This window comes from Euphorbia lathyris, chromosome 1 (genome assembly GCF_963576675.1).
Source record: "Euphorbia lathyris chromosome 1, ddEupLath1.1, whole genome shotgun sequence".
Lineage (NCBI taxonomy): Eukaryota > Viridiplantae > Streptophyta > Magnoliopsida > Malpighiales > Euphorbiaceae > Euphorbia > Euphorbia lathyris.
Genome location: NC_088910.1, coordinates 114,320,637 through 114,339,834, shown reverse-complemented (window position 1 = coordinate 114,339,834; position 19,198 = coordinate 114,320,637). Strand labels below are relative to the sequence as shown.

The following is a 19,198-nucleotide window of genomic DNA, read 5'->3' as shown; positions in this document are numbered from 1 at the left end:
ATAAAGGCATTAATCTAGTTCATTTATATCTTGTGCTATAATATGAATAGAGAATCCATTGATTGACAATCGTAAAACCATATCCCAAGTCTATTCTATCATGGGAATGATTAGGACCACAGACTTGTATATTCGACGACTGTATGGTAGTAATTGATACTAGCCATAGCACTTGATAAGTCAGTTGTGAATATGGGTACATGTTGTATACATGTGACTGGATCGATCCGCCCAAGAAAACTACATGGTGGTTGTGTCATTAGTTTTTTTAAGTAGGTCTCTAACTATCTTCAGACCAGATTTCATTATAATATCAATATGGGATCCGGTTCACTTTGACATACGCCTAACAGGTCTGTAACAGGATGCTAAATACAGGTATGATTGGGTGAACAGGTGAACACATTCGTATTGATATTGAAGTGATGGAATTACCACTCATGTAATAGTGAGATGATATCACAGGCCACTTGATAAGTGATATTGATAAGTGTGTGGCCACACCCTGATAAGTAGTTTACTTATCTGTTTCATCAATCTACTTAAGATCAAGAAATATCATAAACATCAGAGAGGATGACAGCCGCCATGCCTCTAGTTTATAATATCGATATCAAATGGTAAAAGAAGTTAAGAGATAACTACAGGGTCTCTGCATCTTTAGACTGCTGAAACTCTGTCTTGGTTAGGGGCAGTAATGGTTTGCTAGAACCCACTTACTGTCTGTGGGTCGTGAGCCCACTGCTAGCTAAGGACAGTCCCATAGGATCGTGCACATCGAACATCTGAGTTAGAACTTATAGAACGGTACATTGGAGAGATGAAGTTAATTAATTGATTGATAGTAAAATATCAAGCTAATTAATTGGTGGTTAATTAATTGATTAATTGATACTTTGTATCAATGTAATTGATTAATGGTCTTAAGTGTTGAGTATTTAATTGATTAATTAGTTTACGGGATGTAATTAATTAATTTGTAAATTAATGAAATTGCATTCGGTGAATAATTAATTAAACTAATACATTGATTTATTAATTAGTGTTGTTTGTTTAATTGGGGTAATTAAATTTAATCTAATCATAATTAATTGCATAGAATAAATATTATTGGTATTTATTTATGTAATTAGATTAGGATTGGATTAGTTTTGTAATTAACCAATTAACCCTAAACCAATTAGGTTTAGAAAAACATTATATATATAAATTAAAACACTAAAACCCTAATTTAATATTGATGAGATTCGGCCACCACAATACATACAAGCACATTGTATTTCGGCCACCATTTTGATGATAGTGGAATAGTATTGGCAAATATCATTATCTCTCCAGTTGTTCATCCGTTCTTCAGCTAGCACCGGTTCTAGCTCGATAGCTGTTCGTGCACCTGACTACGGAGATCTTACTACTTTGTGGATTCTTCAGCCGTCTCTAGAAGAGACAGTCCGGATAAGTTTTTATCCCTAGACGGATCCAAAAGGTTTTATTCAATTAATGGTTAACGGACAAAGATCAAACTAAAGGGATTAGAAATAAATTTTGAACCGCAATTCCACTGGGTACTGACACTGTCCTTTGCGCTGACGAGAAAGGTAAGTCAGTAGACAGTAAGTTATATCGAGGTATGATTGGCTCTCTACTTTATCTTACTACTAGTAGACCTGACATTCAGTACTCAGTATGTTATTGCGCAAGATACCAAGCTGACCCCAGGGAATCTCACCTTATAGCTGTAAAAAGAATTTTTAGATATTTGTAGAGCTCAGTTAATGCAGGTTTATGGTATCCAAATACGAATGACTTCACACTCATTGGATACACTGACGCTGACTATGGACGAGATAAGCTAGAGCGTAAGAGTACTTCAGGAGGGTGTCACTTCCTTGGAAGCTGTCTAGTATCTTGTTCAGCAAGAAGCAATTGCCAGTGGCCCTGTCAACAACTGAAGCTGAGTACATTGCTGCTGGAAGCTATGTGGCCCAGGTCCTATGGCTTAAGCAACAGCTGGAGGATTATGGAGTACAAACTGACACAATTGAAGTCAAATGCGACAATAAGAGTGCTATTGACTTGTCCAAAAATCCAATCCAACACAGCAGGATGAAGCATGTCAGCATTCGACATCACTTCATTAGAGATCATGTACTAAAAGGGGAGATCAAGCTGACCTACGTACCAACAGATGAACAGCTTGCGGATATCTCTACGAAGCCTCTGGCTCATGAGCAATTTAACATACTAAGGGAAGCTATCGGTATGTCTAATCCTCTTCAATAAAATTCTATGTTTAAATTGAATGTTGAGTGATTACCATACTGAGTGATTTGTGCTAAATTAGTAACTATTGCATGATAAGCTAAATATGAAATATATCACCCTATGCTGAGTAGACATACATATTGAGTGATTAACATAAGCTGAGTTACTAAGCACACGAATATTTCCTCTACGTAAAACTGAGCACTCAGAAAGACAAAAACGCTTGAGATTCTAGACACTGAGTAAAATCCGTTGCACAATTAATGCTAGCACGCGTATTAAATAGCCACCTAGGATGATGTAAGCACAATAATTAGAAAACACATGCACCGAATGTGTCATAAATGCCAGGATACCTGTCGATTGATCATCTCGAGGTCAAACCGCCACTTCAACGTATCAGATCAACTCGGCATTTCTATAAATAGTGGACGAATTCCCACTTCTCTCTCTTTACACTCGAAATTTCTGGCATTCAATCTCACTCTCTCTCTTTTAAATCCCAAAATCCTCTCAAAGTCTCTCAAAAGAATCATGTCTGATGATTCACAAAATATCTCTGGTGCCGGTTACGACGACAACCGCTCCGATGAAAATCCTCCTTCACCTGCTCAGTAGGACTACGACGAGACATCAAGTTAGTCTCAAGGACATGGTCAGCATGACCAAAACAAGACTACCACTTCTAGCAAAAACCAAGCTGACCAAGCAACTCCGTCGAAGAAACAGAAAAAGGAGAAGGGCAAGAAACCAAAGGAAAGAACCTACTCTCAGGTTTTCAACAGTGTAAGGGGATGCAAGGTCGACCGTTCCCACTGGTTTTCTAAAGGGTTTGTAGAAGCTGAACAACCTTTTTGCGAATGGATCTCCAAGAATGGCTGGACCGAGCTGTTTTCTCTCTGCGAAGCCACCTATCCAGAACTGGTAAGGGAATTCTACACCAATTTGAAAACTATTGATGATGACAGTGACTACATGGTTACCAAGGTCAAGGGGAAGAAAATCTTCATCAATCCTCCCTATCTCGCTACATTGCTTAAACTAAAGAATGAAGGAACCGAACTCAGATGCACAAACGACTCTAACAAAATCAAATACCCTGTTGAATTATGTAAACCCTCTGGCCATAAAGGAGAAACTGCCAGCACCTGTATGGGTCAAAATCAGAAAATGGCCCACTATATTCTGACCAATTTCATATTCCCTAAGGTCAACTCCACATCCTCCGCGTCTAACTTTGAACAGTGCTTTATCTGGCACATGCTGACCTACAAGCCACTCAACATACCCGTTTTTCTTATCGGCGCATTTCAACGAAGTACCGTCACACTCAGGCTGGGATCTCTTATCACTCGGATACTCATGGACTACAAGGTGAGCTTGGTGGAGGAAATTAAAGTTTGAGGTACGGAAATCACTGCTGGCATACTATTCGGTTTGGCCTATGACCAACCCATAAAACCCAAGAAAGGGAAGGGGGCTGAGGTTGAAGAAGCACAGGCCGAGCTAACCAGAAAAGGAAAGAAAGTAATGAAAAATCAAGCTCCCGCTGACCGCACTCGGCAAGACAAGAAGCGGAAAGCTGACCAATCCGCAAGGGATGTCAACTCAGCTTCGAGGAAGCTGAGAATAGTATCTAGTGGACAGAAAGCTGCTGCTGAGCAAATTCAAAGTGAACCTAAGTCAGCAGAGAAACTGAAAAGGCAAGTTGAGCCTGAGGAAGAAAGTGAGGAAGCCCCTGAGCAACCGCTGAAAAAGAAGAAGAAGACTTCTGGGTTAAAGCCAATTGATGCACCTCCTCTTGACTTCGTAATCTCTGAAGACTCACACTTTGTGAGAAGTCAAGAAATTGATCTTGAGAAAACTCCTACTGACCAAGAAAAAGAACTGGGTGATCTTGGAGGTCAGTTTCATGCTAATAAGACAGGCTCTGCTGAGCGAAGTGAGACAGTTGCTACTGAGCAAAATAAAACAGTTGATGTTGAGCCGAATGTGAATGTTGCTGCTGAGCAAAGTGAACAAGTTGAAATTGGCCAAGCTGAGCATAGTGCAAAGTCACCAGTGAAGGACAAGGTGGTAGAAGGCCTTGATGCCGACCTTGGTATTAACTCAGCCTCTGAGTCACCTGACTCCATTACTGCCGATCCCCCTTCTCAAAACAAAAAAGACAGCACAGGCAAACGACTTAAACGAAAGGCTCAGAAATCTCCAGTCATCGACCTTCTGGACGATTCTCCAGTATGGGAACCAATAACTGACCTTACCAAACTCCAGTTTCAATTCTTCTCCACCGTCATTGAGCCAACCCCAGATCAACTTAAGGAAAAGCAAGCCTCTGTTTCTCAAGCTGAGGAACAAGCCGACCCCAAAGCTCCTCAAGGTCATGTTTCTACCGAGCAAGTGCTCGAAGTTCCTGCTGCTCAAGACAAAGAGTTAGCAAAAGAAAACCTTGCTCAAGTCAGCTCTGAACTACCTCCACCTTCTGTAACTACTCAGCTTCAGACTGATACTGAGCAGGTCAATATTTCTGCTGATTCACCTCTTCCAAATCCTTCAATGCAGAATGTAAATCAGTCAGCTCCTGCTGCTGACCTGAATAATAGTCCAGCTGCTGACCATGCTGGCACATCTAATTCTGGACAGTACCAAACAACTCCTCCATCCGGTGCTATTCCAATTCCGGTCTCTAAACCACAAACTGATGAATCCTATGCTTTCTTACATGCCACTAAGTCTGGATGAAGAATCATCGACTCAGCTCAAGCCTTACTTCAGGATATTCATCAGCCTCATGCCGATGCTGCTGGGCCTGCCCATGTTGAGCCAACACATATCTCCTCTGTCACTCAACTTTTAACCAAAATCAAGGGTCTCAAGGACTTGATGAGCGTCATGACATCCTTCGCATCTCATCAACCCAACTAAGAATCAATAGTGAAGCTGGCTGAACTCCAGCTGACAATGGTCAATCATATGAATTCTATCCAGGGCCAACTCAATACTTTGTCAGCTGCGAACTCAATCTATGCAACCTCTACTGAGCTTAATCAACTTTTTACCCAGCTAACTTCTGAGCTGACCGGCGCTCGTGAACTAATCTCCTCCTCCTCCCAGTGTTCCATCGAGCAAATTAGTGAAGTCGTTCATCTACTCAACTTGAGTAAAGAGGAAATGGACACTGACCAAGTGAAACTAATGAAATTTTGAAGTACAGTCAGTCTACATTTGCACAAGTTCGGCATACCAACGCTCAACGTCAGTTCTATGATGCTGCGTTGCTCAAAATGTACCATTAATCTTATGCTAAGCTGACAGACTCTATCACTTGGATCGGGAAATCACAGGAGTATCTCTTAAGTATGCTCAGTGCCACCATTAGGATCCCTGCTTCCACTCGGGACGATGGCATGGCAGTCTTCGACGGTCTTCGGGAGAGTACGAGTCAACTCCAAACGTACTCATCAAAACTGACTCGTGCTGTTCTTCACGGGACATTTACTCCTCCTTCATCTGATGCTAGCAAAACGGGGGAGAAAGAAAAGCAAGCTGCTGGAACTCAGCAGAAAACCATAGAAGCATCTGGTCAGCAACAAAGAACCACCAAAGGCAAAGGAATAGCTAACCAAGCTCAAGTCAACAGGAAGAAATAGATTGACTAGTCTTAGTTCTTGACTTGTAGTTTTATCTGGCGTGTTCTATTTTGTCACTGCTGACCATCTATATATATTTATGCATCCTTTATTCAAACTGACAAATCTTATGTGATGCTTACTTACTTGTTATGCTTTGTGCTGATCTATCTTAAATGAACAAACAAACAAAATTAAAAAGGAATATACTCAGTACACATTAGCTTTGATACATCTTTTTATAACTCTGATACCTGAACTGACTATGTATCAAACTGAGTAAACATATGTGTCAAGCATTAAACTCTTCTGAAAACTGACATAGGCTCATCTGAATTAGATCTTGGAAGGTCTAGTATTGAACTGAGTCAGTATAGGCATGTCTTAATTTTTACTCGATTAAATCTTAGAAGGTTTAGAGTTAAGTCAATAGATGCAAACCTTACGGGGGAGTAACTTCAAAAGAATAAAAGATATTTCAATCATGGGGAATCTCAATGCTGAGTTCCACAATTAAATATTTTTTCCAACATCAAAATGCGGGAGTTTGTTGAAACACCTTTCCACATGATTTTGATTTGACAAAATTATTTAAGTTGATCCATGATTAAGGGGAAATTAAATTTAAGTGCTTTGATTTAATTGTACTTATGTGTTTGTTCAATGTTGAGTATAAATATAAATGAAAACATAAATAAAAAGTAAGACAGGACGAAGTCAGCATGAGAACACAGCACAAGCTGAGTGGGGTGTAACTCAGCATTATAGAAGATAAGTCTTCTTCAGAACAAACGATTGAAGATGAAGCTGACCGAAGAAGCTGAGTAAAACGTGACTTAGCCTCACCAGAGACAAAGATCAAAAGCAACGTCTATAAAGTTCAAGCTGAGTGTTCGTTAGGACAGCGCGAATGATCTGTTTGCTAAAAGACAAGATCCGATAACTGTCTGCACCAATAACAGAAGCTTTGGAATTACGCACAGAGTCAATTTTGAGACGCATGGGTCAACTGGCATTTGGCTAAAAGACGAAACTGGCGCTAGAAGATGAACCTATAGGAAGAAGATAAGCCTGGCGCCTGCTAATCTCAGACGACAGGATTGGCATGCGAATTCTGAATGCTGACCAAACGTGTGAGGCAAGAAAGCCATTTGAATCCAACGGATACTTCCAGATTCAAATGATTAGAGCTTCAGAATCAACTATAAAAGGACAAGACCATCTCTTGGATCCATTGCCGAAAATACAAGAGAAAAAGAGTATACATACAAAGCACATTCAAACAAGAAAAAGAAGATCTTACACCAAATTTCTATTTCTGTGTAAAAGCTAGATTGAATTTGTTTTCATCTAAAGTGTTCTTCATCTAGAAAGAACAGATTTGTATCAATTGTAAAAGATTGAGAGAGTGGTGCTGATTACTCGGTTTTAGTACTTAGCGGTAGAGAAAAATCTGAGTGTTCGGTTATAGCGCTCAATAGGAGTTGAGTAGACAAATAGAGGAAGGTACTCTTGCATATTCAACTGCCTTGTAAACGGTTTGTGCTCTACCTTTAAAGAGCTCAGTATTGGATTGAAAAAGCCCGGAAGGACTCTGGGGACTGGACGTAGGCGGTGAGGCCGAACCAGGATAAATCTTGCTGAGTAATTTCTAACCCTTTCTCTCAATATATATGTATGTGTATTTGCTTAAATTACTCAGGATATAAATTGTATAAGCTGACACTGAGTAATCAGAGTGCTGAGTTGGAAGCTGACCTTAAGTGTTAATTCCCAACTCACAAGTAAAACGGTTCTAGTCAGTCTCTGACTAAAGCTGTCTTACATCTCTCGGCCGTGCTGACTAAATTTTGAGTTAAGTAATTTAAAGAATTGATTAAGTCAGCGTAATTAATACGAAAAAGTTATATTAGTTCCTAACCCCCCTGGAACTAATCACATAGGACCAACACCATTAACCCGGGAAGAGAAAGATAATGCGCTTACCGAATCAAAATCCAGAAAAGGCATGTCCACAAACTCCATTTTGGAATTTAAAAATGAGTAAACCGTTGGCCCTCTTCTTCGGAAGCAATATCGAAATAGGCGTCGTAACAGACACGAAGACGATTAGCTTCAGTTACCTTAGGCTTGTGGCTGGAAACTTTAGTTCTAGGCATGATTTTGGTTAGAGTTTGAAAATATGAAAGAAGAGAAAATAGAGATGAAGCTTGAGAGAGTTTGAGTAATGGTAATGGTTTGAAATTTGAAAGTTGAAAATAGAATAAATGATAATTGATGGTGAATAGTGAATAATTGAATTGGGAAGAGGAAAAGTTGTGTATTGGGAAGAGTTGAGAGTGAGGGATTGGGTAAAAATTGAAGTGATGTGATGTTTGTGTAAGGGGTTAGATATATAGGGTTGAATTTAGGTAATTATAGGTGGAGTAGGAATAGGAATAGTCTTAATTTAGTGCAAAAATCGGATCTCCCACTGCCTACAGCACGCGTGTCGCGATCGAGAATCCAGAATCTCGGTCGCGACACGTCATTTTCAGAGAGAAAATCTCTCTGAAAATTCCATGATTTTGCTGAACTTACCGAGAATAGGCATTCTCGGCCGAGATTCGGCACTGATTGCTGAATTTCGCACACATTAACTTCTTTTTGCATAATTTCTGAGTAATTATGTCTTGAAACTAATTAAATCTGTACCTGTACTTAAAATCACAAATTTAAAAACATTAAATACAAGGAAAACCAAAGGTTTGTCCTTATTAATTGGAGAATAATGAAACATTAATTAGAGTGGTGTTCGCTATGGTTACTTTGTTTTTTACAAAGTACCGTTACTTGATGTGGTTTTCACCATTGGATTAAGGGTAAAGTTCAAATAAAACCCCTGTGGTTTCACTAATTTTCAGATAAAGGACTGTGGTTTACTTTTTGTCAAAACGAGGATTGAGGTTTCACACTTTTAATAATGCTATTAAAACTATCTTTAACGACCTGAAAATGAAAATTTTCAAGAATTAAAGTTGTTCAATGTCATATTTTCTATGGAACTACATTTTCGATTTTAGAAAATCATATTTTTTAAAACTTTCTCTCTCTAAACATTAACTTTCTCTCTCTTTACCAAACATCATCTAAACAATCTCGAAATAAAAAAGTTGAAGAATTAAAGTTGCTTAGAATATTAGTAGCTCTTAAAATATGTCATTTTTGAAATCGTCAAAGGTGATTTTAATAGTATCAATCGAAAAAGTCCTTATTTTGCTAAAGTTGAAAACCTCAGTACTCGTTTTGACAAAAAGTAAACCACAGTCCTTTATCTGAAAATTAGTGAAACCACAGGGGTTTTATTTGAACTTTACCCTTGGATTAATTGTATGCTCTATCATCCAATGGTGAAAACCACACCAAGTAACGGTACTTTGTAAAAAACAAAGTAACCATAGCCTTAATTAGAGTTAATGAACAATTAATGTACATTAAAGCATATAAGTTAAATGAATCATCTTAAATGTAATTAAATGCAAGTTCATGTAAGTATTAATGTAAGGTTGAAACTTAAAAGAAAAAAATTAAACTATCTTAATGAATAATGATACAGATTCATTTATAATTTATGTGTGGTCAGTTTATGTACATATTTATATATATGTTTATAATAAAGTGTAAACCTAATGATTTTTGCAAAATGGTTTCATTATCATTGTCAATAGTTAATAGTTATTATAACTTATTACCTTTGGATATATTGATATAGAGTTATTGAGAATAGTTTATAAAGACATACTGATATAAACCAGAAAAAACAAAATCATTGAAATGAAATTATACCTTTATTGGAATGAAAACATATATATACACGAAAAGAACATTATATACAATGGAAATAAATAAATAAAACTATATACAACAGTGGATAAAATATGTAAAACAAAACAAAATAAATTAAAGTAATTTTTCATCCCTTTGAATTGGGATCCGCATGACACTATAACGGTCAATCTTCGCTTGCACGAAGATTTGTCTCTCTTTCGCAGAAAGAAACCTTGGGCCAACCCTAAAAATACGTTTCACAAGACCCTCATTCTCCAGATACTCATAATCCATTATTAGAAAGGGTTCTGCATCAGTCCAAGGAACAGAAGCTGCTCCTTTTGCTCCCAGTATTATGCCACAAATGATATTCCCATATCCAATCTTTTTATCTTTGGAACGAGAAGCAGCAATCAAACCTTCCATCAATATTTTGGAAAAATTTACGGTGTTGCTTTGAAAGATGTCACCTAAGACATATAAGTCTGTGTCTTGGACCATACTGCCGCCAGTTCCTCCAAACAAACTATGACACAGGAACTTGTGCAAATAAAGCATTGAATTGGAGTGGGTGCACTTGTTGTAGGCGAGACTTGGATTGAAACGCCAGAATCCTGTTAACATCCTCCAAATGTCTCTGGATGTCATATCTCTGCCAGGATGGTGATGTGAAGTGTCCCGTGGTGGGAAACCAAACCAGGCATGTAATTCAGGGTAACCGAAGGTGAAAGTTTCGCCATCCTTTCGAAAACTAAGACGAACTCGACGCTTATTCACGAAGCGTACTGTACATAAGAATTCAAGAATCCAATCTCCGATTATTGGAAACTTCATGTGGGCGAACTTACACCCGCCTAAATTCTCTAAATAGCGATTCATATCATCGTTGATCCCGAGTTCATCATTCAAGAACTCATCCATGTACAACATTCCTACAAACATAGCATAACGGAATCGGTAATAGCGTCTTCCTTCATCATGGTTGTGAATGGGAAATGGTGCACCATAGCGTTTTGATAAATCAATACGCTTATTGCGTGTAGCAACAATCTTCCTGGAAGATTATTTTTGGTAGTCATGGTTTTGATTACAAAAAGTTTCTGTAACTTTTGGAAATGGTGTTTGAATATGTAATTGAGAAGAATATCAGAATTTTGTCCGATAGAGATGAATAGAAAATGTAAGTAACAAAAATCTGATCGTCTTGAATTATTTATAATGAATTCAGGTTGAATCAATGCATCTGTTGGGATTAAAAAGGTGCAAATTCACACCATTTGAACATGAAAAAACTTGTTTTTTCGAATTTTTCAGCAAAGGTGCAATGAACAGAAGAAAAGAAGGCTACAAGTCAGAAAAAGACCCGTGTTGCGACCGAGAATAGTGAATCTCGGTCGTGACACGCTGATTTCCACTGGGAAATCAAGCGTCGAAACTTCATTCTGTTGATCTCAACCGAGATTAACGAATCTCGGTAAGTTCAGGAAAAAAAAATTTCTTCCTTTCCCTTGAAATTTTGAAACCCTGAAATCTCAACTGAGATTCCATAATCTCGGTAAGTTCATAAAATTACCTACCTTCCTTAGACAAACTGAAACTGCTGAATCTCAACTGAGAATCTGGAAATCTCAACTGAGATTCCTGAATTTCTCTAATATACATTAATTTCCTGAAAATTGTTTAAAAACATGACTGAAATAATTTTTTATCGATTTAAAACTTGATATAAACCTATCTAAAAACTAAAAATAATAAAATGAAATGTGTAAAAAGAAATAAAACAAAATAAAACAAAAACTAAACCTAAAATTTGAACAAAAGCTAAAGGAAATTTATGAAAATTAATGAATTAATCTTCATTGAATTTTGTTACAAACTTAATTTCCTTATTTGGAGCGTTTTCATAATAAATTTTACATCTATTACCATTAACTTTAAAATGAACTCCATTAAGTCCTTCAAGTTCTAAGGATCCATAGTCAAAAGTTTTAATGACTAAAAATGGTCATGTCCACCTAGACCTAAGCTTACCTGGAAACAATCTGAGTTGAGAATTAAATAGCAACACCCTATCTCCAACATTAAAGCTTTTGACTTTAATTTTGGCATCATGTCATTTTTTCACTTTCTCTTTATATATTTTCGCATTTTTGTAGGATAAATGGCGTAATTCATCCAACTCGTCAAGTCAGACAAACGCTTCTATCCTGCTGTTTGCAAATCATAATTAAGTTCTCTAATAGCCCAATAAGCTTTATGCTCTAATTCTACTGGTAAATGACAAGCTTTTCTATACACAAGTCGGTATGGTGTCATTCCTATAGGTGTTTTAAATGCAGTATGGTATGCCCATAACGCATTGTTAAGTTTACAAGACCAGTCTCTTCTTGAAGACGAAGCTGTTTTCTCTAGAATCCACTTGAGTTCTCTATTTGATATCTCCGCTTGACCATTCGATTGAGGATGGTATGGCGTAGATACGCGATGGTGTACTCCATATTTTCTCATAAGCGATTCAAAACTTCGGTTTATGAAATGGGTACCTCCATCACTTATCATGACTCTAGGGCATCCAAATCTACAAAATATATCATCAAGAAACTTAACGACAACCTTAGCATCATTCGTCGGGGTTGCAATTGCTTCAACCCACTTTGAAACATAATCTATGGCTACTAAAATATAAATTTTACCAAAAGAAGGAGGAAAAGGTCCTATGAAATCGATCCCCCACACATCGAAGACTTCAACTTCTAACATGTTTGTGAGAGGCATCTCATCTTTCCTTCCTAAATTCCCGGTTCTTTGACATTTGTCACAACGAATAACAAACGAACGAACGTCTTTAAATAACGTAGCCCAAAAGAATCAGCATTCTAATATCCTAGCAACTGTTTTACTAACGCTGTTATGCCCTCTATAAGAGCTTGAATGGCATTCTGTCATTATAGACCCATATTCATTTTCGCCAACGCATCTCCTAATCATACCATCACCACAAGTTTTGAACAAGAAAGGATCTTCCCAAAAATACTGTTTAATATCAGAAAAGAATTTTTTCCTTTGATGGAAACTTAACCCTTCTGGAACAACGTTAGCTGCGAGATAATTGGCTATATCCGCATACCATGGTGACATGACACTTTTTATCTGATAGAGATATTCATCAGGGAAATCATCTCGTATACCGATAGTTTCACCGATATGACCGTTTTCATCTTCAAGTCTTGATAGATGATCGGCGACAAGGTTTTCTACTCCCTTTTTGTCTTTAATTTCTATATCAAATTCTTTTAATAACAAAACCCATCTAATCAGACGCGGTTTTGCATCTTTTTTAGCAAATAGATACCTTAAAGCTGCGTGATCGGTATATATAATAACTTTAGATCCTAGCAGATACGACCTAAACTTATCACATGCAAAAACTACCGCTAACATTTCTTTTTCGGTTGTGGTATAATTTAACTGTGCACCGGACAATGTGTGACTGGCATAATAAATAACATGTAGCTTCTTTTCCTTCCTTTGACCTAAAACACATCCTACGGCTAAGTCACTTGCATCACACATGATTTCAAAAGGTAAATCTCAATCTGGTTTAGCAATTATGGGTGCACTGACTAAAGCTGCTTTCAATGTTTCAAAATCTTTAACACAATCTTCATTAAAATCAAAGGTCGAATCTTTCATGAGCAAATTAGTAAGTGGTTTGGAGATCACAGAAAAGTTTTTTATAAATCGTCTGTAAAAACCTGCATGTCCTAAAAATGATCTTACTCCCTTAACAGTAGTTGGAGGGGATAATTTCTCTATCACTGAAGTTTTTGCTCTATCCACTTCTAATCATTTTTCAGATATTTTATGACCTAAAACAATTCCCTCGTCAACCATGAAATGACATTTCTCTCAGTTTAAGACTAAATTCGTCTCTTCACATCTAGACAATACTTTATCTAAGTTTCCTAAACATGCATCAAAAGAATCTCTATAAACTGAAAAATCATCCATAAAAACTTCCATGATATCTTCAATGAAATCGTTAAAAATTGCAGTCATACAACGTTGAAATGTTGCTGGTGCATTACATAGACCAAAGGGCATTCTCCTATATGCAAAGGTTCCATAAGGACATGTCAAGGTTGTTTTATCTTGGTCATCCGGGTAAATACATATTTGAAAGAATCCAGAATAACCATCTAGAAAACAATAAAAAGTTTGACTGGCTATCCTTTCGATCATTTGATCGATGAAAGGTAGAGAAAAATGATTTTTCCTGGTTGCTTTGTTTAGGTTACTATAATCTATACAAACCCTCCAACCGGTGGTGGTTCGCGTAGGAATTAATTCACCTTCGTCATTCCTTACAACAGTTATGCCTCCCTTTTTAGGTACACAATGGATTGGACTAACCCATTCACTATCCGAGATAGGATAAATGATTCCATTATCTAAAAGTTTAGTAATCTCATTTTTTACTACTTCTTTTATGTTCGGATTTAAGCGTCTTTGTCTATCCGCTTTAGGTGGCTTATCTTCTTCTAAGTGAATTCTGTGCATTACAATACTAGGATTAATTCCTTTCAAGTCTGAAATTTGCCATCCCATACTTCATATCCTATTTCTAACAACTTCTTTCAATTTTTCTTCTTGATCATTAGTTAACTTGTTAGAGATAATTATAGGTAGAGAATCGCCTTCGCCTAAGAAAGCGTACCTCAAATGGTTTGGTAACTCTTTAAGTTCTAATTTATGCAAATTTTTAAGTTTGTCCAAAAATGTTAAAAGTTGTATGTCATAGTCCTTATTTCGGACTTTGTGTGGAAAAGGTGGTTTGGGTACAAATGTTTTTGTACTTGAATCAATAGGTGAACTTTTTGTTGTTAAATCATCTTCTTTGGATTTCGTTGGTAAATCAGTTCCTTGTAAAGTAGAATCTCCGGGCATTTCCGGACCTAAGTAATTTTTCCCTGAACGAAGAGTGATAGCCTTTACATGCTCTTTCGGATTTTCTTCCGTATGGCTAGGAAGACTTCCCTCTTTTCGGGATGGAATTGATATAGCAATTTCTCCAATTTGAACCTCCAAATTATGGATGCTAGATGAGAGTGGTTTTTAATAAGTTGATCGAATTTATTTTCGATCCGTTTAAAACCATCGTCGTGATTACTTATTTTTCCACTGATAGCATCTATAAATTTGTCGATTTTAGAAGATAAAGTGCTAATCGTATCACTTGATTGATTTTGATAATTATTAGCACGATTTTGATTAGCATTTGCATTATTGTTGTTATCTCTCCAGTTAAAGTTAGGATGATTCCTCCATCCAGAATTATAAGTACTAGAATAAGGATTATTAGTTTGGTTTTGCCCTTGGACAAAATTTACCTGTTCGATCTCGCTCATACCTTCATAATCCACATCCGTTTGGACTGGATTACCGTTGGCATCGCACGGTGCCATAAACCTATCAATTTTGTGCGATAAGGCAGAAAATTGGGCTTGTATCATCGCAACTGGATCAAGATTCACTATACCTTTAACTGACGATATGTTTGAGGATGATGGTTTCACCACCGGTATGTGTCCATGTTCTGCGGGCCACACACTGCTGTTGATTGCCATTTCCTCTAAAAGTTCTCTTGCTTGGGCCGATGTGTAACGACCCGGTCCGGAGAGGGTGGCGCCGGGGTAGAAGGCCTGAGCAAGGAGCGGCCCTAAGGGATGGCGATGGGGGCAGGAATGAACTGAATCCCACATCGAAAATGGAGAGGGAGTGATTGGGGCTTATTAGTAAAATGTGAATCCAATACATGTAGACGCGTTTTAAAGCCGTGAGGCCCAATGTGTTGGAATTGGGCCAGAGCGGACAATATCTACATGGTATTAGATCGGGATGTTAGAATTGGTATCAGAGCCGACTCTCCACGTACGATATGTGGTTCGGGGACGAACCAGGCGGAAGCTGGTGGGCCTGTAACGACCCGGTCCGGAGAGGGTGGCGCCGGAGTAGAAGGCCCGAGCAAGGAGCGGCCCTAAGGGATGGCGATGGGGGCAGGAATGAACTGAATCCCACATCGGAAATGGAGAGGGAGTGATTGGGGCTTATTAGTAAAATGTGAATCCAATACATGTAGCGTTTTAAAGCCGTGAGGCCCAATGTGTTGGAATTGGGCCAGAGCGGACAATATCTACATGGTATTGGATCGGGATGTTACACGATGTCTTCTTCATAAATAACCCTCCCGACATAGTATCTATTGAACCTCTAGTTGTAGGATTTAATCCATTATAAAATGTTTGTATTAGAAGTGCATCGGGCAATTGGTGGTGTGGGCATAAACGTTGAAGTTCTTTAAAACGTTCCCAAGCCTCATAAAGAGTTTCATTATCATTTTGAGAAAAAGATGTTAACTCTTTTATGACTCTTGTGGTTTTTGCTAAAGGAAAATATTTTGATAAAAACGCTTGGGCTAGTTGGTCCCAAGTTTCAAATGTTGCGCCTGGCATAGAAGTTAACCACTCTTTGGCTCTATCCTTCAAAGTGAAAGGAAAGAGGCGAAGTTTGATTGCTTCGGCAGTCACATCTGTTATTTTAAAAGTGTCGCAAATTTCTAAGAAATTTGTTAAATGGGTGTTAGGATTTTCGTTAGGTAACCCATAAAATGTTACATTATTTTGCAACATATTTAGCAAAGTAGGCTTAATTTCAAATTGGTGTGCGTTTATTTGGGGTCTAACTATGCTATTTGTTACACCGGCTACTCCTGGCCTAGCATAATCCATAAGTGTTGCCATATTTTCTGGTTGTGATTCTGAATTTTGTTTTTCTTTGTTTTTCTTGTCTTTCTTTTTCTTTTTAATGGTCTTTTCAATTACTGGGTCAATTGGGTTTGGTGCAATGCCTGAACTTCGAGAACTGCGCATGAACTTGAAATTTTCGCACGAACCGAAACTACCTTCAAAACAGAATTTGAAAAATAAATATGTTAGTAAACTAAAATTAATAAATTACAAAAGTTAAAATAAGTATGTATAAACCTAGATTCAAAATAAAACACGGAAAATCTAAATTTTTGTTAAAAATTCTGGCATTCCCCGGCAACGGCGCCAAATACTTGTTAAGCGATTTCCGCAAGTACACGGTTTCGCTTGTAGTAATAAAAAGATATCGATCCCACATGGAACGTTTTCCAACAAAAACTTATTTATGTGTAGTTTAAATTCGACTTAAGGTTTATAGAAATAGATAATCGTTTTTTGAAATTGCTTTTGAGATTGATAGAATAAGAATTAGGCTAGAATATGTAGAATGTTAGAAATCAATTCTGTTTTGAATATGAATTACAAAACAGAAACGTTAGTGTTTAAAATAAGAGATTTATTGTGTTCGTTTGCATTAAGCAAAGAAAACGACTTTAAACTTTGTATAAACTATAAAAATGTACTAATGTAAACTCTTTCAATTAAAGGGCTTTGAACCGCAGACAATCTTCCTACGGTCGGGATAGATTGCTACCTTAACCAAATTAATTCTCGAAGAATGAATTTGCCTAAGTATTCAACAAAGTTTCCTTGTAAAGATATTGACTTTGAAAATACCAGAACTCACTTCCGATCATTTACAGAAGTGCTACATAAAAATTTATTGAATTGCATGAACTTTATTAGATGAAGTATGAATTTGATACAAGTTTACAGAGAATAAAAAGCATGGAAGCATTCAAACGACATGAGAGTTCCGGGTCGTCAATCCTTTCCTCAAACCTCGTTAGAGTTTGTCAGGCTCGTGGGTCGAATCCACTGCTTCATCTTCTCGCTGAATCTTCGGAATAGAGACGGGTACTTCTGTTGAAACACCTTTCCACAAGATTTTGATTTGACAAAATCATTTAAGTTTAAACCATGATTAAGAGACAATTAAATTTAAGTGCTTTGATTTAATTGTACTAATCCGTTTTTTCAATATTGAGTATAAATGCAAAAGGAAATAAAGATTAAGACAGGACAAAGTCAGCATGAGAACACAATACAAGCTGAGTGAAGGGCGACTCAGCATAAGAGAAGATAAGTCATCTTCAAAACAATAGCTCAAGAAAGAAGCTGATCAAAGAAGCTGAGTGGAACGGAACTCAGCATAAAAGAAGTTTGCTTCAGAACTAGATCTTGCAGAACGAAGCTGACCATGGAAGCTGAGTGAAAAAGAACTCAGTATGAGAATTGGTGACAATCAAAGACAATGACTATCGAAGTGAAGCTGAGTGATCTTTAGGACAGCATGAATGATCCGTTAGCTAAAAGACAAATTCGACAACTGTCTGCACCAATAATAGAAGCCTTGGCGCAAAAGCCAAATTCCGAGGTGTATGGGTCAACTGTTCTTTGCTATAAGACAAACTGCCGCAAGAAGACAAAGCCTGTAGGAAGAAGACAAGCCTGACATCTGAGGAAATCAGAAAACATGATAGGCCTGCACATCTGAAGCTGACCAGAAGCTTGTCCCCCAAAAGAGCCGTTTTGGATTCAACAGACAAATAAAATTCAAATCATTTGATCCTCAAAGTTCAACTATAAAAGGACAAGCAATCCTCTTGGATCACCCCCGAAATATAGAAAATACAAGAGAGAAAAATACAAGTTCAAAGCACTCAAAAACAAGAAAGAAATCTTACACCCACTTTCTATTCCTTGTGTAAATGCTAGATTGATTGTTTTGTAATCATCTAAAGTGTTCTTTATCCCAAAAAGAGCAAGTTGTATCAATTGTGAATTGAGAGTGTTAAGCTGAGTGTTTGGTTGTAAATACTCAGTGGTAGAGAAATCTAGGTGCTGGGTTGTAGCACTTAGTAGGAGTTGAGTAGACGAATAGAAGAAGGTACTCTTGCATATTCAACTGCCTTGTAACCGGTTTGTGCTCTACCCTTAAAGAGCTCAGTATTGGATTCTAAAAGCCCGGACGAGTCTGGGGACTGGACGTAGGCAGAGAGGCCGAACCAGGATAAGTGATACTGAGTAATTTCTAACTCTCTTGATTATATATATATGTGCATGTGTTGCTTGTTATATTTACTCAACATATAAACTGTTTAATGCTGACACTGAGTAAATTAGAGTGCTGAGTTGGAAGCTGACCTCAAAAGTGTCAATTCCCAACTCTCAAGTGAAACAGTCTTAGTCAGCATCTGACTAAAGCTGTCTTACATTAAGATCGGCCAAGCTGACCAAAGCTGAGTTAATAAACTCACCAAAATTATCAAGTCAGCAAGATTAATTAAGCAAAAAAAGTTATATTAGTTCCTAACCCACCCCCCCTTGGAACTAATCACACGGGACCAACAAGTGGTATCAGAGCCTAAGCTCACTACTCAAAGATATAACTATCTAGAGCTGATCCCGATAAATGGCTGAGAACAGCACTCGTTTCCTTCCCGGGAACCAAACAACACAGATACTCCCTGAGGGATTATCAATTAGTCGGCCTCCTCTATTCTTTGG

General features: G+C 37.6%; 1 non-coding gene across 1 annotated transcript; it reads left to right on the top strand.

Annotated features, from left to right (window-relative positions):
• Positions 1-16,025: 16,025 nt before the first annotated feature.
• On the top strand, positions 16,026-16,132 carry LOC136215897 (small nucleolar RNA R71). Its single transcript, XR_010682900.1, has one exon. It is a non-coding gene; the product is annotated as a small nucleolar RNA R71 (small nucleolar RNA).
• Positions 16,133-19,198: the final 3,066 nt, after the last annotated feature.